General features: G+C 40.0%; 1 protein-coding gene across 1 annotated transcript in view; it reads left to right on the forward strand.

The window, feature by feature from the left end:
• The first annotated feature begins 59 nt into the window (after positions 1–59).
• The window catches only part of FER (FER tyrosine kinase), a 444,812-nt gene continuing 418,426 nt past the window's right edge, over positions 60–26,445 (forward strand). Inside the window, exons 1-2 of the mRNA XM_056139057.1 lie at positions 60–123; positions 23,399–23,543. The gene's annotated coding sequence lies outside the window, so the exon portion shown is untranslated. The remainder of the gene's footprint in view (positions 124–23,398; positions 23,544–26,445) is intronic.

Consider the following 26,445-nt stretch of genomic DNA (forward strand, 5'->3'; position numbering starts at 1 on the left):
CGGAGCGCGGCCGGATAGGCCGCCGCGCCTCGTGACAGCGGCTCCGATTGGCCGCGGCGGCCCCGTGACGCGGGGTGGCGCCTGGCTGCAGTGTCGGAGGGGCTCCAGCTTGTCAGGTTCTAGGTAGGTGCGTTTCACGCCGCGCGCGCGGGCGCTGTTGCCCGGGGCAACGCCGGGGCGGGGAGGCGGCGGGAAGAGCCGCCCGGACGGGGGCAACACGCGCCTCCCGCAGGGGGGCGCCGGGCGCTCCCGCCGCGCCGACGCTCTTCCTCCCGCCGGGCCCACCCCTCCGCCGCGCCCGAGCGGCTGAGGGGCGGCTGAGGCGGCGGCGGGGTCGCGGGCGGAGGTCGGCGCCGGGGACCTCCCGCCGCCCCCGCCGCGGGCGCCCGGGCCCCTCCCACCGTGCCCCGCCTGGGCACCCACCCAGCGCCCATCCCGCCCGGGCACCCGTCGCCCCCCGCCCATCCCGCCAGGGCACCGGTCGTCCCCCGCCCTCCCGGGCACCTCCCGTCCTCCGCCTGGGCACCCGCCGTCCCCCGCCCGGGCACCTCCCGCCGCCCCTCGCCCGGGCACCCATCGACCCCTGCCCGCCCGGGCACCTCCCGCCCCCCGCCTGGGCACGCGTCGTCCCCAGCCCAGGCATCTCCCAGCCACCCGCCCGGGCACCCGCCCTCCGCTTCCCCCCTCCCCCCCGCCCACTCCCGCACACCCGCCGGGACCGTGGTCGCGGGGCCCTGGGTTAGGGTGTGGAGGCATGTGCGACCCTCCGCCGAGCCGCGTGGGGGTTGGGGGGCTGGCCTGGTGACCTTTCCGTTTGTGGTAGCTTGAGGGTAGGTGTTGCTTTTGCCCTGCTGTGGTGTCAGAGCACCGAGTCCCAGAGTGCCCGGAGACCACCACAAGCAGCAGTAGGTGACTGGTGGAAGGTCCCATCCAAGGGCCGGGCAGCACGGCGGAGCCTCTGCCTGGGGCTCGGTGGTGCCAGGTTCCTGCCTCCGCTACATGATCCCCACGCAGCCAGGAGAAAGCTCTGAGCACAGCCTGGGGTGACCCAAACACCAACAAACCAACCAAGACCCAGGAACCTCCCCACCCCCAACACAACAGAACAAATCCAGACCAAAAAAGGTAGCCTTGTTTCTTCCTTCGCGGTGTTTCTGGTGTTGGAGACCACATCCAGTAATGCTCAGTGGCTGCTCTTGACTGCCAGCAGTGCTCTTGGGACCATAGTCTGTGCAGACAGGGCTATGGAACTAGTAACAACCGCTGGCAAGGCGAGTGCCTTAACAACCCTGTGGTTGCTTTCGTGCCCCAGTGCCATCATTTTCCTATCCAGCTATTTTGAAATCATATTCTCAAATGGAGTTATCCGTATGTACAAGAGTGGTGGAAACGGCAAGAATAGACCAAGATAATCCTAGTTACCAATGGCTAGAAAGTACGTTTCAATCTATAGAATGGAAAGAAGATTTCAAAAAATCGCAGAATACAATTTCACTAGTGCATTATTGTAACCATAGTATACTGATGTGTTCTCAGAAAGACATACTTGAAGAGCTACACATTCCTCTGAGTGTACTGTAATGTTTTTTCTCCCGCTATTTCTCAAGCCAAGAGAACTATGCTTTCATAGATAATGGAAATATTATAGATGCTACATAGTGTATATTGATGGTATATATGATGGAGTGTAAAACATAGGCATAAGTGGAAGCCTATTTTAAAATCTTGGTAAAAATGTTTCTTTTCTGCACTTAAAGCAGGATTAAATATATATCTTGTAAAATTATTTAGGGACTAATTAACCATAAGTACTACTTCAAAGGTTCATGTCAGTAACCTGGGAGTAATTGAGGCTCTTGGTAAGCATATCACTTTCACTTCATCTTGAACTGTTATCTAGTGAGCTGGTCTGTGAAAATTTAAGATGGTCATTTTTTCCTTCCAGTATTTCACTGTGCAGTGTTTTTAAACATAAAAAAGTTGTATGGTGAACACCTTCCACATGCACAGCGACAATGTTTTCAAATATTTGTTGCGTAGTAAATATTAAGGAAGAAGGAGGGCCAGAGTGATTGTACAGTGGGTAGGGCTTTTGCCTTGCTTGAGGCGATTGGAGTTCCATGGGGACAGTCCATATGGTATCCTGAGCACCACCAGGAGAAATTCCTGAGAGCAGAGTTAGGAGTAACCATTGAGCATTGCTGGGTGTAACCCCTCTCCCTAAAAGGAAGGGGGTACTAAATATAACACTTTGAAAACAAGACTATGTAATTCTAGCAAAATATTATAAGAACTTTGTAATCTGTTGATGGAAGTTGGAAATAGCATTTATGAAAAACAGTATTTCTGAGAAAATACTATAAAGCATTTAGTGATTTGGAAATCATTATTTTCTCGTATCAATGCCCAGATGAATAGGTTGCATTTTGGTATTCAGGAGAAAAGAAGATCTAAAATCTAATGAATTTATGATATTAATAAAAGTTTTATCTGATAATTGGACTTCTTTTTAAATATGGTTTTATACTTTTTTGTTGTTGATGTTCTGTCAGTACTCAGAACTTACTCCTGGCTCTATGCTTAGGGATCACTCTAGGCAGGAATAGGGGGAGCATTCTGGGGATCAAATATGGGGTCAGCTATGTGTGTGCACAGCAAGCACCTTACCTGTTGCAGTATTTCTCTGGTCTTATACTTGATATTTAAAATTAGTATCTTTTGAAGAGCATTCCCAAGGGCTAGAAATTATGTAAAGTTTTAGTAATGTACTTAGTTGTTCAATATTGTAAGCTGTTTTTATAATGGGGAATGGAAGTTTTTTAATGAAAACTGGAAGCTTTCAAATGTGAACCCTTTTGAGTACGCTTGTTAACGTAAAATAAAATAATTTTATGGGGGAGTAGTTGGAGCAGACCTGGTGCTGCTCTGCTCTGCTGTGTACTTGGGGGTCTCTCTGGACACAAGGATTGAGCCAGAATTTGCTGTGTGGAAGGCAGGTGTCTTAACTCTGCACTCTCTCTCTGGCTCTGGAAAATGTATCATGTTGCTCAAGAAACATTTTAATACAGAGCTTTAGCTTATAATAAAAGAAAAAACAAGTGTTGAAGAGGTAGATTAGTACATGTTTCACAGGGCTGAGACCCTGAGTTTCAGCTCCAGTATAGTATCACCACACTTACTCTAACAGTTTGTTTGGATTACATTTGTGTTTTAATATAAATCTGTTTTTCATACTTACCTCACTAGTATAACTATATATTGTTCTGGGTATTGAAAGCAGGACTTTATACATGCAAGGCATGAATGATGTTCTCTACTTCTAGGCCACTTCTCTCTCTCATTTTCTCCTGTCCCTAAAACTAATTTAGTATATGGTGAATGTAAGAGCTGTATATCTGAATTTATAGTTTCTTGGATGCTTCATGATTTTTTGACATCTCAGTTGACTTGTCCATGCTTTCGTCTGATTAACTTACCACATCATTGAGAGATTAAAGGGAACAAGCAGATTTTGGAAGTCTAGAAAGGGTAAGATGTGTATTCTTTTCTTCGGGGATCACTTCCAACAGTACTTAAGGCCCAGGGAGCACCAGGTGTAGGGAACATGTGTATGTGTGTGATGGGATGGAGGGACCAAGTCGTGCCCAGCGCCTTCCACGTTTTAAGACCTGAGTTCTATGACTTGTGCCATGTCCTTGGCAATGTTTGCCTTGCCTCACTCTCCTCCCCTCCCCTTCCCTTCTCTCCCTCTCTTTCTTTGCCCCTCCTTTTTAATCTGTCACATCTAGTGATTCTTAGGACTTACTTTGGGCTCTGCACTCAGGAATCACCCCTGTGGGGGCTTGAGGGCCATATGCAATTCCAGGGATTGAGCCCCAGTTGGCCACATGCAAGACCTGCTGGTTATAAAGACTTGACTGATTATAAAGAACCTCCTGGTTCTTTATAATCAAAACTTTAGGCTCTTTTCCTATTCCCGGCTTCTCTCTTTTCTGTTTACCTTCCTTTCCTATTATTATTATTAATACACAAGTTAAATGCCTTAAAAATTTAGGAAACTATAGAGAAAAAAAGTTGCCAACATAGTTAATGCATTTCTGAGAATAACGGAAACTTTTGCTTCTTCTGTAACACTTTACCAGGCTTTGCAATTTTGCAATCTTCATCACAGTATCTGCACTTGCATCTAAACTTGCAGGAGTTTCTTCACCAATTAGAGGAGGCCTCCCAGATCTGGAGGAAAAATGAAAAGGAAAAATTATTTTCAGTAGAAAGAGTCAAAAACAAGCATTATCTACCCTTTCTTATTTTCATAAGTATGAATATAACCTTACCCATTTGAACCTATATATCACTGACAAAATTAGAGACCACTCAAGTTCTTCTTTAGAATACAAAACAAGATAAAATTTACTTAGGGCCTTTGTACAAAAATTTTCATGTTTCCATTTGAGGGATACTACATATTCAACTTAAAAAAATTAAATGTTATACATGGCTTTATTAAATATTCACACAAATTTATCATCTAAGGCTAATTTTTATCAAACTATTAATTTTATGTTTCATCATTAACTATAAGCTTGGTATACCTCCTTTTGAGGGTTTTAATTAAAAGACATAAGACAGAAAATTCTAATGTAGGTATTTCTTGTTGGGACACAAGGTAGAGTGAAAGGATCAATTTGGAGCCAACTGATCTGGGTTTTAGTTAGAACTCAGGATTTTATCCTATGGGGTGTTGAACAGTAACTCACTTTTTAAAAACCACAGTAAAATAGGACTGGTAATATTGCCTCACAAGGCTGTTAGGAAAAAGAGATGAGACAATCTCCAGAGTTTATGCAAGTACTCAACTTCCACATTTAGCTCTTTACATGCTAGCTTTAATTTTATGTTTTGCTGAGTATTGCTGCGTTTACCCTACCACCCTGGAAGTCTTAGATTTAGAATTTAAAATAAATTTTCACGATCACGACCATCCTGTTATTCGTCTATTGCCTCGAGCAGGCCCCAGTAACGTCTCCTTCGTCCTAGCCCTGAGATTTTTAAAAAAAGTGCCATATTCAAGGCTCTTTCAGAGTTAGGAGAATGAGACCCTTCATTGTTACTGGTATTTGGCATATTGGGGAGTTTGCCAGACTCTTCCATGTGGGTAGGTTACATTCGGTAGCTTGCCAGTTTGTCCAAAGTAGGAATGAGATGATAAGTGCTTCCGGGAGCTGGGTTTTATAATCTCTGAGTCTTGCCTGTTGATGGGATTACACAGTGCCAGGGGGCCAGTTGGTGGGTGTGACCCCTGCCTACTGGAATTTGGAAGATCTGGGTGGAGGATGCTCAGCCCCAATCCCAGTAGGCTTGGAGATCTCAGCCCCGGGACCCGCGTTCCTTTGTTCCCCTGCCGGTACCTTCATGTGTGCGAAGAGTGGTCTCAGCATGGTAGTGGCTGGTTCTGGAGGTCTTTGGCTGCCGGAGCCCTGGTCGGGGCAGGGAGGAAAACTCAACCCGTTCGCCTCCAAGGGGCCCTGGCGAGGAGGTTTTAAACTTAGAATTTAACTAAGTTTAAATAAGTTTTAAACTTAGAATATTAAGTGAGCAGAGATTTACTGAAGTTGAATGACATTTGCATAAATAGAGAATAATGAGAGATATCAAAGATAATAGTTATTTTATTGTTCTTCCTTCCTTGGTAGAGATAATTAGAAATTTACTTTGAATATTCTTTAATCAGTTTGTCTAAATTTGTGATATTTGTCCTTCATTCTATATTTTCATCTGTTCTTAGATGCTCCCCTAAATTTCTTTTATATTAAAAATAGTTACTTAAAAATGAATGGAAACTGTTACATTTTATTTTATTTTTTTTCTTCTTAAAATATTATTAGTGAAACACCACAAGGTACAGTTGTAGACTTACAAATTTTTGTGCTTGGGTTTCAGTTATACAATGATCGAATACCCATACCTTCACCAGTGCCTATTCTCCACCACCACCAGTCCCAGTATCCCTCCCACCCCCCATCCCTCCCATCTCACCCTACCTCTGTGGCAGGGCATTCCCTTTTGTTATCTCTCCCTTTTGAGTGCTGTGGTTTGCAAAAGAGACATTGAGTGACACTGTTACATTTTAAATCCCTTAATTCTCTGTTAAGATTCTCCCCACTTTTATAACACTTACAGAATTTGTTAAAAATACTTCACATTGGATGGGAGAGAGTACAGGGGTTAAAACATGCTTGTGTCTCACATAGCTGGTTGATTTCTGGCACTGCCTGGAGAAACCCCTGAGCACAGAGCTGAGCACTGTGAGGTGTGGCTGCTAAAATTCATTCCTCGCTAATTAAAAAAAATTATTTGTTTTTGTTTGCTTTTTTCTTTTTGGATCACACCTGGCAATGCACAGGGGTTACTCCTGGCTTTGCACTCAGGAATTACTCCTGGCAGTGTATGGCCATGTGTAAAGCAAATGCCCTCTCTACTGTACTATCACTCCAGCCTCCAAATACTTATTTTTAAATAAAACTTTGGTTAAATATTAATGTATCCTACTAATGTACATTATTTTTAGTGAGCAATATTTTATAATATTCATATTTTAGAATCTATTTTATATAGAATTATATTCTTTTTTTTTTTCTTTTTGGGTCACACCTGGCGATGCACAGGGGTTACTCCTGGCTCTGTACTCAAGAATTATTCCTGGCGGTGCTCAGGGGACCATATGGGATGCTGGGATTTGAACCTGAGTTGGCCACGTACAAGGCAAATGTCCAACCCGCTGTGCTATCGCTCCAGCCCCTATAGGATTATATTCTTAAAGAACACACACTTTAGTTTCCATGAACCTGGGTCTTCTGCATGCATAGCATGAATTCCTGCTCATTGAACAATGTGTAAAATTATTTTACAGTATTTCTATTATGATTGTAGGAGAAGGGAGGAAACAACTAAATACTAGACGGCATTCTAGGCAATTGGTATATAAAAATGCTTGTTATATTGAATATTCACGGTCCTCCCGTTGTTCATCGATTTGCTCGAGCGGGACCAGTAACGTCTCCATTTTGAGACTTGTTGTTACTGTGTTTGGCATATCAAACACATCACGGGTAGCTTGCCAGGCTCTTCCATGTGGGAGAGATACTCTTGGTAGCTTGCCGGGCTCTCCAAGAGGGGTGGAGGAATCTAACTCGGGTTGGCCATGTTGGCCGCTTGTAAGGCAAATGCCCTACCGCTGTGCTATGGCTCCAAAATCTGACATATTGAATATTATAGGTGAAAACTCCAGACATACATGGTAGGAACTCAATAAATGTTAGTTTCCCATTTGAAAAATGTTCTTAGCAAAGTATAGCACTGTAGCACTGTCTTCCCATTGTTCATCAGTTTCCTCGAGCAGGCACCAGTAATGTCTCCATTGTGAGACTTGTTGTTACTGTTTTTGGCATATCAAATATGCCACAGGGAACTTGTCAGGCTCTGCTGTGAAGGTGGAATACCCTTGGTAGCTTGTCGGGCTCTCTGATAAGGACGGAGGAATCAAACCCGGGTTGTCCTCGTAGTGGCTGTGGCTATTTGGAAAAACCGTGTCCTACTATGTCCTTTGACCTTTGACAAGTGGAAGATTACAGTTTTTATGAATCTTCAATGTAATTACCTCAAAAAAATACAGTCAGATTTAACTGAGATTTTTAAGGGATCCATTCTTTTAGCTTCTTCACAATTCTTTACAAAGGACTTGAGTCATTAAAGTTACCTTTTTGATATACAAGGTACTGGTTGAACTCCACAAGAAGAAATCACCCAACCCCATCAAAAAATGGGGTGAGGAAGTGAACAGAAACTTTCACAAAGAACTAATCCGAATGGCAAAAAGGCACATGAGAAAATGCTCTACATCACTAATCATCAGAGAGATCAAAACAACAATGAGATAACATTTCACACCACAGAGACTGGCCCACATCCACAAGAACAAAAGCAACCAGTGCTGGTGCGGATGTGGCGAGAAAGGGACCCTCCTTCACTGCTGGTGGGAATGCCGGCTGGTCCAACCCTTTTGGAAAACAGTATGGACGATTCTCAAAAAGTTAGAATTTGAGCTCCCATTTGACCCAACTATAGCACTCCTGGGAATATATCCCAGAGAGGCAAAAAAGTATAGTCGAAGTGACATCTGCAATTGTTTGTTCATTGCAGCACTCTTTACAATAGCCAGAATCTGGAAAATACCTGAGTGCCCGAGAACACATGACTGGTTAAAGAAACTTTGGTACATTTACACAATGGAGTACTATGTAGCTATTAGAAAAGATGAAGTTATGAAATTTACATAAAAGTGATACTACCTGGAAAGTATCATGTTAAGCGAAATGAGTCAGAAAGAGCGGGATAGACACAGAAAGATTGCATTCATCTGGGGAACATAAAGCAACAAAATGGGAGACTAACACCCAGGAAGGGCTCAGATTAGTACCAGGAATTTTGCTCCATGACTTGGAGTCCAACCACACGTGCTAGGGGAAAAGGAAGCTCAGATAGGGAAGAGAGCACCAAATAAAGGGTGTTGTGAGGATCCTCCCAGGGTGGGAGAAGCATGCTGAAAGTAGACTATAGACCGAACATGATTGCCACTCAATGCCTCTCTTGCAAAACACAGTACCCAAAAGAAGAGAGAACAAGGGGGAATGCAAGCCACAGAGGCAGGGTGGGGCGGGGGGGATGGGGGGTGGGAGGGATGCTGGGACCCGTGGTGGTGGAGGATGGGCACTGGTGGAGGGATGGGTACTTGATCATTGTATAACTGAAACCCAAGCACAAAAATTTATAGGTCTATAACTGTATCTCATGGTGTTTCACTAATAAAAAAATAAAAAAAAATAAAGTTACCTTTTTAATTCTAATATTAAGGGACTGGAGGATAGAGATAGAAGAGTAGGTGGGGAGCTTTCCTTGAAAGTGTCAGACTGGTGTTTCATCCCAGTAACCCCATATAGTCCCCTGAGCACTGCCAGAAGTAATTTCTGAGTGCAGAGTCAGGAGTAAACCCTGGGCATTGCCAGGTGTCGGTGACTCAATCAAACCAAAATGAAATCAATATGAAGGGCATCTATCTATCTGTCTGTCTGTCTGTCTGTCTGTCTATCTTTTTTCTTAGTATACACACAGAGGTTCTTATTCTTGAGTCTGTGTCCTAGGGTTTGCAGAACAAAAGCACATTTCTGACAATCTTAAAGTCCGCTGCATTGTCACAAAGTTGAAGTGGTTGCAGTATTGCTTGCTGCAGTTTCTTAGGAGGTTTTCTCCTTTGGATTGAATACTTTAGTAGTGCTTGTCCTTTCTATTCTCTGAATGTCCAGTTTGTCTCTGAATGTCCCAAGCTGCTACTTACAAAGAAAATGTATATGAATCTTTCAAATGGTTTAATAGTCATTTTAGTAGTTACACCTCTTCATGAAAATGCTTAGTATTTTGGCTTTCTCTTTATTATCTTTGAAAATCATATATACTTTCTAGCTACCTGCTGCCTCCTCCTCCTCCTCCTCCTCCTTCTTCTTCTTTCTTCTTCTTCTTCCTTTTTTTTTTTTTTTTTTTTTTTGTTTTGGAGGGCCACCCCTGGCGATTCTCAAGGGTTACTTCTGGCTTTGTGCTTAGGAATTATTGCTGGTGGTGCTCGGGGAAGTACATGGGATGCCAGGTATCAAATCCAGGTCTGAGACAAGCGAGGCAAGTGCCCTACCCACTGTACTATTGTTCTGATCCCTGAAGCCACATTCTTATATATAGGTTAATCATCATTTCAACTTTCACTAAAGTCCTACAAATTTTACTTTATTAGGAGCCAAGGAAACATTTTAATTTATTGATTTGGTTTTGGGTTTGGGTTCATACCCTGGGGTGCTCAGTGACTATTCCCAGTTTGTTGCTGTGGGGTTGCTCCTGGTAGTACTTGAGGTACTATAAAGTATCAGGAATGGAACCCAGAGGCTCTCACATGCAAAGCTTTGAGATCCACAAAGGAAAATTTTAAGCACATTTTTGTTTGCTACAGTCTAGAATCTGTGGTATAGAATGCAGTTTCAATGATGAAGACCTAGTCTCTGTCACATTTCATAACCATTTTGACTTTGTCAAGCCTCTTTCTGTAAATTAGCAGTAATGTAATAATGAAAATGAACCAAACTATTCTGTCTCAAAATTATTAATATCAAACAACATGCTGTTATTTACAAATATTTGTCAGTTACATTGGATAAAGTACAAGAACATTAGATTCATTCATATATAATAGGAACTTTTTATAAGGAACTTAAAAAACCACATGTGATAATGTAAATATGTAAAGATATGTCTAACCTATTGTATTATATTTACATGTATATTCACAGTACACTCCCACCCATAAAATTTTAATCTGTAAAATAGAAGTAGTTTCTTTCAGTAAAAGATTATAGAAAATTAAAAGAATTCAGGTTTTATTATGGAAAGGTTTATTAACATTTATTTAGTGCCTGTTAAAGTACTGAGTATTTTGTACATTTGTTTTGCATTTCATAATTCTTTTATTTAGATGGATTTTATTGATTTTCTTTCTTTTTTTTTGGTAACAGAACCAGTCTTAGTTTGTATCCTGTATTTAATGAGATCAAGCTATAAAGTGATTTAAATTTAGTTCATTCATATGATAGTCTGAAATAAGTCCAAATAGTAAATGTCCAAATACAGCAAACTATCAACCGGTTCTGGATTTATTTAAATAGTTTAAATAGTTTCAGCTGGTTGGGAGTGACACTAAAGGTCCATGTTGAAATCCTTGCAGTTTTTTTTTTTTCCAGGGTCTTTTTTTTTTTCCCTTTATTTTATTTTATTTTTTTTTTACAGTTGTAGATTTACAATTTTTTGTGCTTTGGTTTCAATTATACAATGATCAGATACCCATCCCTCCACCAGTGCCCATTTTCCACCACCATGAATCCTTGCAGTTTTGATGAAGTAAATTTCTCTTATTAGAAGTGAGACCCTAATGCTATGCATGACCAATTAATTTCCTGGTAACACATCTTGCCTCAGCTTTGTTCTCTGTTTGAGGTCGTCCTATATTATAGTTTCTGTCAAGTGATAAGTGATAAGACTTACTTTGCAAAAAGTTTTCCTGAAAATGCCAGCTGCTAGAAGAGAAAAAAACAAACAAAAAAAAAACCCAGTAGAAAGGCCTAAGAATGGTGGATCTTAGCCAGAAAGTGGACATTTTTTAGTGAGTTAAAAATGGAATGTTCAGTCTGGTGAGTCTTTGATCTGGATGTAAATCAATCTGCCACACCTTCTAGGGAAACAAAAGTTGACTTGTGAAATATTTATGGAGTGTTACAGTGCTGCAAAAAAATTCTCATGGCTTTTGGATAGATTTCTTTACATGTCAAGATATCTCATATCCATAAATTCTATCCCATTCCACTTTTTCTCTCACACTCACCAGTAATATTTGAAAGAGATTTTGACTGTTTATTAATAAACTGCCACTATCTGGAAGTTTAATTCTTATACAGGTTGTGAATGATACAGAATTTCCTTACTTGTAGGATAATATGATTATCCTTTTATGACTTACCCAATTAATTTTAATAGGATAATAGCTAGACCTCACCCCCCTTCTCCCATTCCCTTTTGTTTTGTAGCTATTATTATGATAGTTGGGGGTTTTATACACTTGGTTAGGATGATTGACTGCGCAGTGTAGAGTTTGCTGGATGTTCTACACTTCATACACTTCACATATGTGTGTGCAAGGGGTTTCACAGTTGTGCCTACGTACATTCTGGTACTAGTATTCACTAGACGGCCTCTATGGTACTCACTCTCTGGAGTTGACACTGCTAGGTGCAGTGCCCACACATCTTTTTGTTTGTTTGTATTTTGGAAAAAATGATGATCCACTTGTAATCATTGTCTGAATTCACCTTTGTTATTGAGGTCCTGAGATGTATCATTTGTGTTTGCTTCTATTTTAAGACTTTGAATCAGTTATCTTAAATTTTTGATTCATTTTATTTCATTTTTGTGTATTATTAAATAGGATTTGGTTTCATATTGTGTATGTAAGTTTCCCCAATTTCTTTTTTTCTTCTTCTGTGGGTTTGTTTTTGTTTTGCCCCCTTCTGGCAGGGTTGAGGGTTTCCTCTGTGCTTAAGAATCTGTCCTGGCTCATGTGGCCATACGAGTTACTGGGGATTGAGCCAGGATTATCCATGTGCAAGGGAAGCACCTTGCTTCTTCATTATAAAATAGATGTGTATATGTGGGTTATTTCTGGGCTCTCTTTTTTTATGTTGTTCTGTGTGCCTGTTTTTGTTTCTAATATTAAGCTTTTTTAATTATTATTTGAAATTTGTAATTTCAAGTTAGATAATGTGATAGCTCCATTTTTCTTTTTTATTCTCAGAATTGTTTTGACTATTTGGAGTTTTCTGTACTTCCATACAAATTTTAGAATTATTCTATTTCTTAAAGAAAATTGATAGTAATTATATAAAGTGATTACTTTAGGTGAGGTAGACATATAAATAATATTAATTGGGCCCATCGGATTGGCTCAGTGACTTAGAATGCCTGCTTTGTAACTAACCATGATGGCAAGATCAAAACCTTGATGATACCATGTTACTGTTAAGGTCCAGTACCAAGGCCTTTCAAACACCAGTCAACTGAGAGATACGGTGACAGGTAGCGAAATAGCTATATTGACAACTGACCAATAGGTTGGAAGATGGTGGATTCATGTCCTCAAAGTTACCATGCTTGCTAGGTCGCAGTAAGTGGTCTTTACAGAGGAAAGAGAACTGGAAGCATATTTTTATGAAAGGTTGATTGCAGAACAGTGGGCACCAGAACAAAAAATAAAATTCTCTTATGATGGTTCAGTGAGATACACTATGATCTATCTGTAAGCCTAAACAAAGTAGGGTTAGGCTTTGGAGTAAGCACAAGACAAACATAAGCATCCCCTATTTTCTTAAATTGAGTATTTTGACACATGCGTATTTTGGGCCATGTAACAGCTTATGAAAAATCTTAAAAATTTGCTTCAAAATAAATTTATTATTTAACAATAACAGTAAATTTATTTAATTTTTATACCTATTTTATCTACCTATGTATCTGGGGTTACAAGTGGAAAAAGTTTAAGAAGCCTTAATCTAGAGAAATTGATATTTCTAACTCCCACTCTAAGTATTTCCTTGCATTTCTACAGAGTCTGGAGAACCAAGTCAAATCTGGCTGCTTCCCTGCTGGATAGGGGCATCATGGGAATTAGGAATGGAAGACACTGACATTATGGGAAAAATAACCAATTATCCCTTTTCTTGGGGATTCTAATTGGGGAATCTGTTTTCTACCTAGTCATTTAAGTTCCCACTGTAAATTTTTTATTTTAGGAATGGGATATTGACTAAGACCTCACTATTTCCAATGTTGAACAGAGAAGACTAGGGAACAGTAGAATAGAACAAAGTTACTTGGTGGGAAAGATATACTTACAAAGGTGAACTTATACCTTCAGGGTTTCTCTAGGAGAGTAACTTTTAATTTGTTCTCATAATTTTTTATTATAGTTTAGTTAACATGACTACAATAGTGTTAACATTTACGGTGTTGAGGTATAGTTACTGCGCTCCAGCACTCTCCCTACATAACCTCCAATTTTATCTTCATGACACTCTCTTTTCCCTCACTACTTTACTTGGTAATTAGTTTTGTAATTCAAAGCCAACGGTGTATCAATGTAACATACTATTTCAATTTGTCTCTCTGTACTGCAAATGAGTGACACCATCCAGTATCTGTTCTGACTTATTTTGCTTAATGAGATCCAGTTCTATACACATTGCAGTGAATTGCATGGTTTAATCCTTTATTATGTATGTATCACTGTCATCCCATTCATCGATTTGCTTGAGCAGGTGCCAGTAACATCTTCATTCGTTCCAGCTCTGAGATTTTAGCAGGCTCTTTTTACTGGTCCTTCCAAGGGTGCCTTATTGGAGGCTCTTTCAGGGTCAGGGGAATGAGACTCATTATTGTTGCTTTTTTTTTGGCATATTGAATATGCCACAGGGAGCTTGCGGGGCTCTGCCGTATGGTGGGATACTCTCAGTAGCTTGCCGAGCTCTCTGAGAGGAATGAAAAATGTACGTTACGTACAACAGTGGGCTAGACTATAAGAGGTGGCCACACGCTTCCAGGAGCTTTGTTTTATAGTCTCTGGATCTTGGCCGTTGATGGGGTTACATGGCTCCGGGTGCAGTTTGTGGGTGTGACTGCCAAGCTACTGGAAATGGGGGATCTGGGGGATCTGGGTGGAGGAGGCCCAGTACTGATATGAGCAAGCTTGGAGATTTCAGTTAAGATCTGATTTCATTCAAATATACTTTATATATAAAATCTTAATCTTAAGAGTCATAACAATTCATTAGATTCTGATAAGCTTGATTACACATCAGATTTTCAAAGACCATTCATGTTCTATCATATTAGTTCTCTTCATCCCACTTCAGAACTTATTTCACTTTATGATAGAATTGTCTTTTCCCCCAATAAATTTTCCCATTATCTTTCTTACTTAAAATACATTTGTATGTTTTTTGTGTGTGTGTTGGGGGGAGGGAAAGGCACACCTGGCAGTGCTCAGGACTTACGCTTCACTCTGCACTCAATGATCATTCCTGGCAGGACTCAGGGGGACCATGTAGGGTGCCGGAAATTGAACTTGGGTAGGCCATGTGCAAGGCAAGTGCCCTACCTGCTGTACTATAGTTCTGGCCCTGACTTCCATGTCTGTGTTTTTTATAGGTCTAAACCCCTCGTTTTAAAAGTAAATTAAATCCAATAATTAATATTTTAATAAGATGACCTAGATACTCAGTGATTTCTCTTTACTAAACTTTGGACAACTCGATTTTCCCAAGAGAGTTGGAAACCACTTTAAGATACACCTACAATAGAGTGCTCTAAATTTTCACTAAATCTCAGGACTGTAGCTTTAGTTTTAACAGAGGCAGAGTCTTATTCAGTCAGTCTGAAATCATTGTCTTGCCAAAAAAAAAATCCTTTCTTTCAAATCATTAGGAAGCTCTTAAACTTTAAGTTATCAAAAATCTCAGAATTCAAATATTCTTAAAGATTTTTGATTATCTGATTTTTATGTAAGTTTTATTGGCATTAATATAAGTGACTCCATTTTTGTCTTTATATTAGTCAAAAACCTTTTATGTACATCACTTCCATGTTTAGATAACACCAGCTCATTCTGATTAACAAATCTAGCAGGAAAATAATTTTATATCCATTTTTGACTTTTTTTTTGTGCCAGAAGGATAGTACAGTGGGTAGGGTGCTTGCCTTGCATGTGTCAGACCCTGGTTTGATTATTGGCAACTCTTAAATGGTTCTGGCGGCCCCACTGCCAGGATCGATCCTTGAGCACAGAGCCCAGAGTAAGCCCTGAGTAACTATGGGTGTGGCTCCTCACCCCAAATAAATACTATTGCAGTCCAGAAGCAAAATGAAAGTTGGGGAGATAGTCAGACATACATTTAGTCACAAAAGGAAGTCTGTCAGATTTTGTTAAAATTTCAGATATGGATATAAGAAAATATTCAAACTGCCAATGCTTGTGAAAGAACTCAATTTAATTTTGATAGTTCTCTACTTTATTCCTAGTTATTTATAGTTTATTGTTAATGTTTTTGATATCATACCTTTATTTGTAAGACAGAAAGTCTAGTTTCTGGTTAAACCTGGGTCTTGGTCTGTAAAATAAGCCCTACCAGTGGTTTACCTATCTTTGTGTTAAAGAGATTAAGGTTAGTTTTCCTCTACCAAGGTCAAACAAAAAAGAAAACATAACACAGCAATACACACACCACACACACACACACACACACACACGCACACACACACATACCTTAATCCAGTCTCATGATTTTTCCCCTTCCTGAAGGTCACAGTGCAGTGCAGGTGCAGAAAGGAGACTTGAGATCTCTTATCTCACTCTGTATTTCCTAGGTTCTAGTCAGTTTATGTTTTTTCTTTAGAATTTAGCATGGTTTTGAAATTCAGGAGTCCTAGTGACTAATGGAAGATTTTTCAGCTTTTTATGTTTCAAGACTTGCTATAACAAATGAAAAGGCAGCCTGGATTCCACAACACATAAAACTGAAGCAGATTGAAAAAAAAAAAGCCCTTCTAAACACCTCAGTTTCATAGAAAAAAATCCCAAATCACAGCATGTAACACATAGTAATAGTACAAATAAAACATTGCATATAAATAAGGTATCCAGCTGATTTTTTTCAGTGAGGGATAGGGAAACTCACCACACTTTTCTAGGTGAGGGACACCACGGTCCCTCAAATTGCTGTCAATTTTCACTTTAGTATCCAGCAACAATTCAGCTTGTCCTATTTGTTAACTAGTTGAACAAGGTCACTTGAATGTCACGGTTTACTGACATGGCTTACATTTTCTGAAGTTCTCACAGAGTGGCCAATTACTTTCTGATCAGAATTTCCCATTCTCAGCATGCTTTTTGTTTTGGTAAATAATAGATACAGAAGTGGTTACATACAGATGAATTGATACAGGGATCCCAAGTAAAAGTCTATAAATACTATTCTCATTTTTAGAGAGTACTTGAAGCATTGCTCCAATACCACAAAGAGAATGTCAGTGCCCAGAGAGAAGGGATGAGAGTTCCCGGGGGCGCGCGCGCACACACACACACACACACACACACACACACACACACACTTTGTCTCTGTCTCTGTCTGTCTCTGTCTCTGTCTGTCTCTGTCTTTGTTCTCTCTCTCTCTCTCTCTCTCTCTCTCTCTCTCTCTCTCTCTCTCTCCTCCATCAGTTTACTCCCGGTTGCTTCTCTGACCCTTCGGGAATGCCGAGAGAAATAGTCTGCAGTGGGTCAGGAAGGTGAGTGGACAATATCAAAGGAAAAGTGACTCCTATCAGCTGAGGGACTTACCTCAAAGTTTCCTGACTTGACATTGTAGAACCCCATTTCTGGCTGGTTTTACCAAATTGTAACCAAAAGTTTTCATTCCATTCTCTTGAGAACCAATCAATCAAAAGACTGATACTATAGAGAAGGAATTTTATTTGCCACAGTCTGGCAGGTTGAAACAAGGTAGACTCTTGTCCTCAAAATAACCATCTCTTCTGTTTCATCATAAAGTATAGTTTTTATGAAGAAAAAGCAGGGAAGTTTTTAAAAAGAGTGGATTGCAGATCATTGGGTACCAGAATAAAAAAAAAAGTCCTCTCCTAGGCAGGTTCCCTGAAGCATTCTGTGTTAAATGCGAACTTGTTTTTTTAGGGGAAAGGTACATTGAAGCATGATCTGTAGGCTTTCTGGGAAGGGCGAGTTAAGCACAAGTTTTTTCTAGAGGACTTGGCTGTTCAGGTTCTTTGGGTCAGTTTTCTGGTTTTAGCCACATTCACTGAATATGAACCTGGCAGCTCTGCTGTATGAGCCTGGTTAAGCTTAGTACCCTGGAATATAAATAACATAATGTACAAAGTAATGTGAAATAATATAAACCTATAAAGTAACAAATGTAATTAGCACCATCCCTTTCTCCCTCACTCCCCAATAATAAAGACTGTATAAGTAAATGTCTGCTATGGAAGGAAAGGACTCTCTGTGTCTCCGAATCTCACTGGAGTTATCTCCGTGGAGGCCTTAGCAGTCAACACTGTTGTTAAAATACCATTATGGTACTTTTTTGCTTAGAAGACTGGAGGAATGTGAAAAATCCAGAGAAAATCATTTCCCAATAGTAATTATAAATTATAGCAACTAAAAATATTCTTACTTGCATTGCTTTAAATTAGGTGGTTAGGTGTGATTAGATGCATGGTCTTCGTGATTTCAAATTTTCATTTCTTCATCCTTAAGCTCTTGTTTGACTCTTGTTTAGGTGTGGCCCTCAAACAAACAAATATTTTTCATTTACTATTTGAAAGATGTGGGTTAAAAATAAGTAACACCTGAACCATAGATGTAGCTCAGTTGCAAAGCACACACATTGCATGTGTGAGACCTTGGATTTCATTTTCAGCACCACACACAGACTCACACACAGACACACACACACAAATTTATTAAAGAAAAGACAACTTCCTTGGTATTATATCTAAATATGTGCATTATTTCTATTCAAATGTATTGTCATTGTTAGTATAACTTAGCAAAGGTATTGTGCACAGTTTGAAAAGGTACAAAAAATACAAATTTTGGGGGCCATAGCAATAGTTCTGCAGGTAGGACTCATTCCACATAGCTGACGTGAGTTCAATTTCTGGTATCCCATAGGGTCCTTTGAGCACCATCAGGAGTAATTTCTGAGTGCAGAGCCAGGACCAACCCCTGAGAATCACTAGGTGTGGCACAAAAACTAAAAAGAAAAACATGCATACACATTTTCTAAGATAATTTAATCCTCTCTACCACCCCAAATTACCCAGGCTAATTCATACTTGCACTCATAACTTTTATTTCCTATGCACTAAATATATTTCTCTTCAAGATCTAGGGCACACATATGGAGATCCTCACTCTTAACATTGTACAAATGCCAACCTTCAGGTACATATACCAGCGGTGAACCACATCTTAAATTTTGCTTGACTGCAGTCCTGGCCATACTTCTCCTTTCGACCTCAACTCCATCTACATCTCTAATAAATTATATACCAGTTTCTGATAAAAATTATATACATATATATAAACAAAATAGCAAACTTAAGTGTGGCTTTTATTTAAAATTGTTTTCAAAGAAAATGTCATGTAATAATACCTTAACAAATGATACTGAAATGGCTATATACAGAAAGCTTTACAATAAAATTCTAAGTTATGTTTTTAATGAGTTTTTTATGCATGTGACAGACACTTTTTTTTGTTTTCTTTTGTGTGTATTGTGTGTGTGTGTTGGGACTATGACCAAGGTGCCTAAGAACTACTCTGGATAGGGATCAGGGGACCATTTAGTGCCAGAGATTGAAGCCAGGGCTTCTGCACGCCAAATAGGCATTCCATCCCTTTGAATCTCTTCTACAAACCTGTACTATCTATTCTTACTCTCCCTATTCTTACTCTATTTTTGTCTCTTGAACTACCTTTCTCTTATTCTGAATTAATGTAGTTTGCTTGGTTCTAATCGTTCCCATTCTCAAGTTCATAGAATAGATTAATGGCATAGACCTAGAATATCAGTATATCTTCCCTACCAAAGAGTATTTGAACCAAAAAAACTTGTAAGATTCAACACCAATATTTTTTTTTGCAGGAATTAATCAGAAAATTCTTTCAGCAGATGGTGTGCTCAGGGAATGATGTGGAGTGCTGGGGATCTATCCCAGGTTGGACATGCACAAGGCAAGCTCCTTAGCTGCAGTTCTATCTCTGTCTGTCCCCTATAATTTTTTTTTTTTGCTCTTTTGGGTCACACCCAGCAATGTACAGGGGTTACTCCTGGCTCTGCACTCAGAAGTTACTCCTGGCGGTACTTGGGGGACCATATGGGTTGCTGGGAATTGAACCGGGTCGGCCACGTGCAAGGCAAATGCCCTACCCGCTGTGCTATCACTCCAGCCCCTTAGTTTTTTTTTTTTTTAACTGAAAGTTAAACTTTCAGAAAAGTCTTAGGTTGAAAAGAGATATAAATAGTGCATGGGTGTTTTTGATGAGATCTCTTAAACAAGACACTTGGCATTTAGTGATGGGCATGGGAACTCAGTAGAATAGTTGTCTTTTTTGTTTCTAGATCTTTGAAAATAACTGTTTCCAAAGTAGATAGATACCAGAATATGAAATTCTAGAAAACTCTCAACTGTCTTTGTTGACAGAAGATGCTAAAAATATTTGAAATTAAATAGGCTGTGTCTATTTATTTTTGCATTTATCCTTGAAGTGACATTAAGTAATATATCATGTTTATATCTTGGTATAGCCCGGAGCGATAGTACAGTGGGTAGGGCGTTCGCCTTACAAGCGGCCGACATGGCCGACCCGAGTTCGATTCCTCCGCCGTTCTCGGAGAGCCGGGCAAGCTACCGAGAGTATTTGATATGGGCCCACTCGATCGATCAATGGGAGGGCCTTTAGTATGATCATACCTTTGGGCTGGAGCGATAGCACAGTGGGTAGGGCGTTCGCCTTACAAGCGGCCAACATGGCCGACCCGAGTTCGATTCCTCCGCCCCTCGGAGAGCCCGGCAAGCTACCGAGAGTATTCAATATGCCAGACACAGTAACAACAAAGTCTCCAATGGAGACGTTACTGGGCCCGCTCGAGCAAATCACGATCAACGGGAGGGCCTTTTTTACTTTTATATCTTGGTATGCACTCCGGTATATTTTCCTAGAAAATATTTATGATTTCCACTATTTATTGTACTATATTGAGGATTTAATTACATTTTATTCTGACTTTATTATAAGAGAAACATAAATATAATTTTCATATTTAAAGATAATTTTAAGTAATGAATTTTATAGGCCAGTATGACAACTCTTAGTAAATATTATTTTATACTGAAGTGTACAAATTGGAGAAAGCTATAATTCACCTTGGAATTTCATTTAGGTAGGGCTGGAGCAATAATATGGCAGATAGGTTGTTTGCGTTGCATGTAACTGACTTGGGTTCAGTTGCACTGCCAAGAATAATTTCTGAGTGCAGAGCTAGGAGTAACCCTTGAGCATATCTGTGTATGGCCCAAAACAAAAATAAAACTAGAAATTTCATTCAGTTAGTGATCACGTCGCTTGTTAGGTGGTCAGAATCTTTCTGGTATTTTGCAAAATATTCTGTATATGTATGGCTTTATAAGGTTCCCTTCATTGGCGGCATTCCCAAACATTATTTGTTAGCTTTCTTTTTTTTTTTCAAGGAAAAAGGTATAGGAATGCTAGGAATTTTTTTCATGTAAATCTATTCCATGAAAATAGCATTCCAGACTCCAAAAATAACCTACTATATAATTCCAAATAGGAACGTTCTACTTTTGGAATGAGGGGAAGCCTTTATTAAGATAATGATCCCTGTTCTCAATCATGTCATAGTTCAGTGAAAGAAAAGAAATGTAATAGAACTTTACTTACATGCAGATTAAATTTCCAACAGATTCAATCTTTGAGAGATTTATGAAATCTAGACCATGAGAATAAATTACTTGAGCGGGTGAAAAAAAGGTTTGAAAGTATAGGAAACTGGAAATACAATCCCTGTACACTGGACAGTTTCCTGATCAGAAGGAAAGGATTAGTCTTACTGGTAAGAAATTTCCTCTGTGAAAATTAAGCATAGGGGAAAGTGACAGGAAATGCAGTAGGTAAACAACAACAACAAAAATGAAAGATTGAAAGAGAGAGTTGATCTTAAAGTAGTCAGGGAAAAATGAGAAAGCATTAAAAATGGGAGAGCTTGAAGCAAAAAGATGAGGAACTGAGCCAAAGCTATAAATGGAACACATTGAGTTAAATCAGTGATAAAGAAGAGCTAGTGATTAAGAAGCATTTTATAGAATTCCCTGGTTTCAAAAATTGGCAGGGCAGTCAATGTAAGAGTCATATTTTAGTATACTATAGCATGTTAAAGTAGCTTTTTGCCTTGGAGCATTATTCCTTGGCTTTCAACAAAATTTTCCTTACATACTTAATCAGTTTTTTATACTATACTATAGTATACTATAGTATACTATAGTATACTATACTATACTATACTATACTAATACTTAGACAACTGTAGTCAATGCTTATTTTAATATCATGCAAATTTGTTGTTTTATCTTTGAAAATAGATAGAAATGTGTACTATTTCAAAACTGAGGAAGTAGATTAGGGGAGAAGGTAAGATACATTATTCATTTAGTAACCTGTATAAAGGAAGTGAAGAGAGTAGGGGATAGACAAATTTAGTGAGTACAAATGGTACCTGATTCACAGTGAAATTTTTGGTCTTTAAGATCTTATGAAAGTGATGCAGATTCATTAGAAACTTCTGTTGGAATTTTGAATTTTGAGCATGTCCTACATAGCAGATAACATAGTCTGATGGATCTCTTGGGCTGCTGGACAGGTTTACACTCTTAGTTGTGTTTGCACACTTGTCTTGGTGTGGGTCACATTGTTTTTATAGACAGGTCATGGCTGTGCTCACGTGGGGTTGCTGCAGTGCTTACACTTGTGCTTGCATGGTATTGTCCGTCTTCTGCTTAGTGTTGGCACATCTTTCTAGTCATGGTGCTCATCAAGGCTTGCAGTCTCTTTTGTGGTGCTTAAACGTACCTGGCTGCTATAGGTCTGCCAGTCACTTTTGGTTTGGTCTGTCAGTCAGCTGAGTTTGTAAACTTAAACAGCACAGTTGCTTGTGAATGGGAATTTTATTTTTTCTGGCTTTTTGGGTCACATCGGTGATCTCAGGGCTTGCTTTTGGCTCTGCACTCAGGAATTACTCCTGGTAGTGCTCTGGGGACCATATGGGACGCCAGGGATGGAACCTGGGTTGGCCATGTGCAAGACAAACTCCCTCCCTATTGTACTATTGCTCTGGCCCAAACACACAGAGATTTCTTTCTTTTTTCTATTTTTAAAAAATTTTTATTAGTGAGACACCATGAGGTACAGTTGTAGACTTACAGATTTTTGTGACTGGGTTTCAATTATACAATGATCAAATACCCATCCCTCCACTAGTGCCCATTTCCCACCACCACGGATCCGAGTATCCCTCCCACCCCCATCCTCCCCATCCCACCCTGCCTCTGTGGAAGGGCATTCCCCTTTATTCTCTCTCTCCTTTTGGGTGTTGTGGTTTGCAAAAGAGGCATTGAGTGGCAATCATGTTTGGTCTAATAGTCTACTTTCAGCATGCTTCTCCCATCCCGGGAGGATCCTCCCAACACCCTTTATTTGGTGCTCCCTTCTATATCTGAGCTGCCTTTTCCCCTAGCATGTGTGGCTGGCCTCCAAGCCATGGAACAAAATTCCTGGTACTAATCTCGACCATTCTTGAAGATTTCTACTCCTGATTAAATGCTTACAAGCTAGGATGTATAAGCCACTGTGGTATTCCTGTAGGCTCTCATAAATCCATTTGACTTATGATACTTTCAATTTCTGATGGCCTTATTTGTAATGTACCCTACCATAAATGGATGAAATCTGTGTAGCATTCTTACAACTAATATGATGAATATGGTAAACTATTGCAGTTAATTTCTACTAGTAGCTTACTGCACTGTATGTGTACATTTGTACTTTATTTATTTATTTATTGCTATGTAACAAAAAATCACTTCTAACTCTTTAAATTTCTTCTTGCAGCTCATATTTTCTGGCTAGACCTATGACCATTCCTGTGAAACTTCACACATTTTTCTCAAAGTGTCTTCCTCATCTGTTCTGTGTAATTCTTCAATATGGACCTGCTACTTTAGCTAAACTATGACCAGCAATGCATAGTAGCACGGTAGGATTACTTTTTTCTTCCTAGTAAATTGCAGAGAAAAAATTGTGTGTTGTCTTGATTTTGCAGTGATTTTTAAAAAATGTTAGCGCATTCTGTCTATTTGATATTTAAGAATCAGTGTATGTAAGAAGGTGCTGTTTTAAGAGTGATGTATGTGGTGGGGAAATCATACTCATTAGAAGTAATGTGGGTGTGTAGCAGTCAGATGAAAAAAAAAACAAGCCTATCTCCTCCCTGTGGGTAGTAATTAGGCATAGAAATATTCAGAACTTCGAAAGGTTTGGGAAGTTTGCTTTCTCTCAGTTGATTCTAACATTTTAACTATATGTGAGCAGTGAACTGACTGGGATGAAATGGAAAGCTGGTAGTTTTAGGAGGTGGTGTGAGAAATAGTGGGGCTCAGGATGGTGTGAGCAACAAGAGATATATTAATGATCTCTTTAAGGTGCATTTGTCAAAAGTTGTGGAAATTGTGGGTAGCTTGGGGATAGAAAGAAAGAGCACACAAAGATGATACTCGGATGGATTTCAGTGTGTGTGTGTGTGTGTGTGTGTGTGTGTGTGTGTGTGTGTGGTGTTTGTGTGTGTGATATGCCAAACACAGTAACAAGTGTCACAATGGAGATGTTACTGGGCCCACTCAAGCAAATGATGAAAATGAGAGGACAGTGACAGTGACTGTATGTGTGTGTGTGTGTGTGTGTGTGTGTGTGTGTGTATGCGTGTTACATGTTAGAATGAATTGGGGTCCTTGCACATGTAAGGCTCTATCTATGAGTGCTACATCCCCAGCACAATAGAAGTTTTTACGCTTAGAGCAGCTGTGTGGATGTACACAAATCTTTAGAGAGTTATTTTCCCCATTATCTCAAGGAAGACTTTCACTAAAGGGAAATGTATCTTACATGTGTGAGGCCCTGGGTTCCATTCCCAGCTCTTGGAGGCGGGCAAAGGGTGAAACCAATGCAAAAACCCACAAGCCAGACCCAAAGGCAAATTAATTACAATGGTTGTGTTAGAAATAAAGGTACATGAAAAATATTAGTATGTACTAGTTAATGGGCTGGAGTGATAGCACAGCGGGTAGGGTGTTTGCTTTGCACGTGGCAGACCCAAGGACCTGGGTTCGATTCCTCCGCTCTGCTCGGAGAGCCCAGCAAGCTTCTGAGAGTGTTGAGCCTGCACGGCAAAGCCTGGTAAGCTACCCATAACGTATTCGATATGCCAAAAAAATCAGTAATAACTAGTCTCACAATGGGGACGTTACTGGTGCCCGCTCGAGCAAATTGATGAGCAGCGTGAGGACAGTGTTACAGTGTTACTAGTTAATACCTTGTATTACTTTTCTGTACCTTAATTATGTGACTTTTTTGAGCCGCAACCAGTGATGTTCAGGGATAACTCCTGGCTCTGCACTTAGGGATCATTCTTGGTGTTGCTCTGGGGACCATATTCTGTGCTAGGGAATTAAACCCAGGACGTCATGTGCAAGGAGAAAGCCCCCTACCCTCTGTAGTATTTCTCCAGCCTCCCTCCCTAGCCCCCAACACACACACACACACACACACACACACACACACACACACACATGCACGCACATATGCACTTTTGTTTTGTTTTGCTTTTGTGTCATGCTGAGCTTTTGCTCAGGGCTTACTCCTGGCTCCGAACTTAGGGTCACTCTGGGTGGGGCTCATATGGGTGGGATTCTGGAGAAAGGACCTCCGTGAACCCTGAAGAGGACAAGCACTTTACCTGCTCTACTGTTGCCCCAGTTCCCCCTCTGCTCCCCTCTGCCCCCCACCTTCCCGTCCCTGCCATGTTTTCTTTTTAAAATGAGATCAATCTTATAATTTTAAACAAGTCTGAAATCTCCTAGATTGTTACCTAAATTTTGGTTGTATAATTTTATTATTTTATTTTAAAGATCATGATTATAACCTCTAACCTCCTAGGGTTAATATTGTAGATGCAAAATAATATTAAATAAAAATATTAAAATCATTCTAATTTTGTATAACTATTCCTACTAAGCAAATTACTATTTCTTTAATCAAATTGGTAGTCTTAATCTCTTTCTTTTTTTCCTGAAGAATTTTTATGATGTTTTCTCCAAAATGAGTTACTATTTATTGCTTAATTAATTAACTGATAAATTAATAATTAACATACATTATTATCGGCATAACATACAAACATCGGCAGGGTGATACCATTTCACCAAAACTCTTCAGTGCCACCCTCGAGAACATCATGCGACGACTGGAATGGGAAAACATGGGAGTGAAGATAGATGGTCGGCAACTACACCACCTCCGCTTTGCTGATGACATCGTTCTAATAACACCAAACATCAGCCAAGCGGCACAAATGCTGAACGACTTTGACCGTGAATGTGGAAAGGTCGGACTACAGCTGAATCTTACGAAGACAATGTTTATGAGAAACAGCCTTGTTCCTGATGCTCCTTTCGCTCTCAACGGAACCACCATCTCCGAATGCAACAGTTATATATACCTAGGTCGAGAAATCAACATGATGAATGACCTGGCACCTGAGTTGCGCAGGAGGAAGAGAGCGGCTTGGAATGCCTTCAAGAGCATTGAAGAAATAACTAAAAGGACAAAGAACCTCCAGCTAGGAGCACATCTCTTTGATTCCACTGTTCTTCCTGCATTAACATATGCCTCAGAGACCTGGACCCTACGAAAACAGGATGAGAACACTATTCGGGTCTCTCAAAGAGGAATCGAAAAAACTATGCTTGGAATATCACGATTCACTCAAATGAGAGATAGAATTCGGAGTTCTGATCTTTGTCAACGCTCAAGAATCAGAGACGCTGTCTCATTTGCCAAGACTTCAAAAATCAGATGGGCTGGACACGTAATGAGGTTTACAG

Source organism: Sorex fumeus, unplaced genomic scaffold, assembly GCF_029834395.1.
Source record: "Sorex fumeus unplaced genomic scaffold, SorFum_2.1 ptg000131l, whole genome shotgun sequence".
NCBI lineage: Eukaryota > Metazoa > Chordata > Mammalia > Eulipotyphla > Soricidae > Sorex > Sorex fumeus.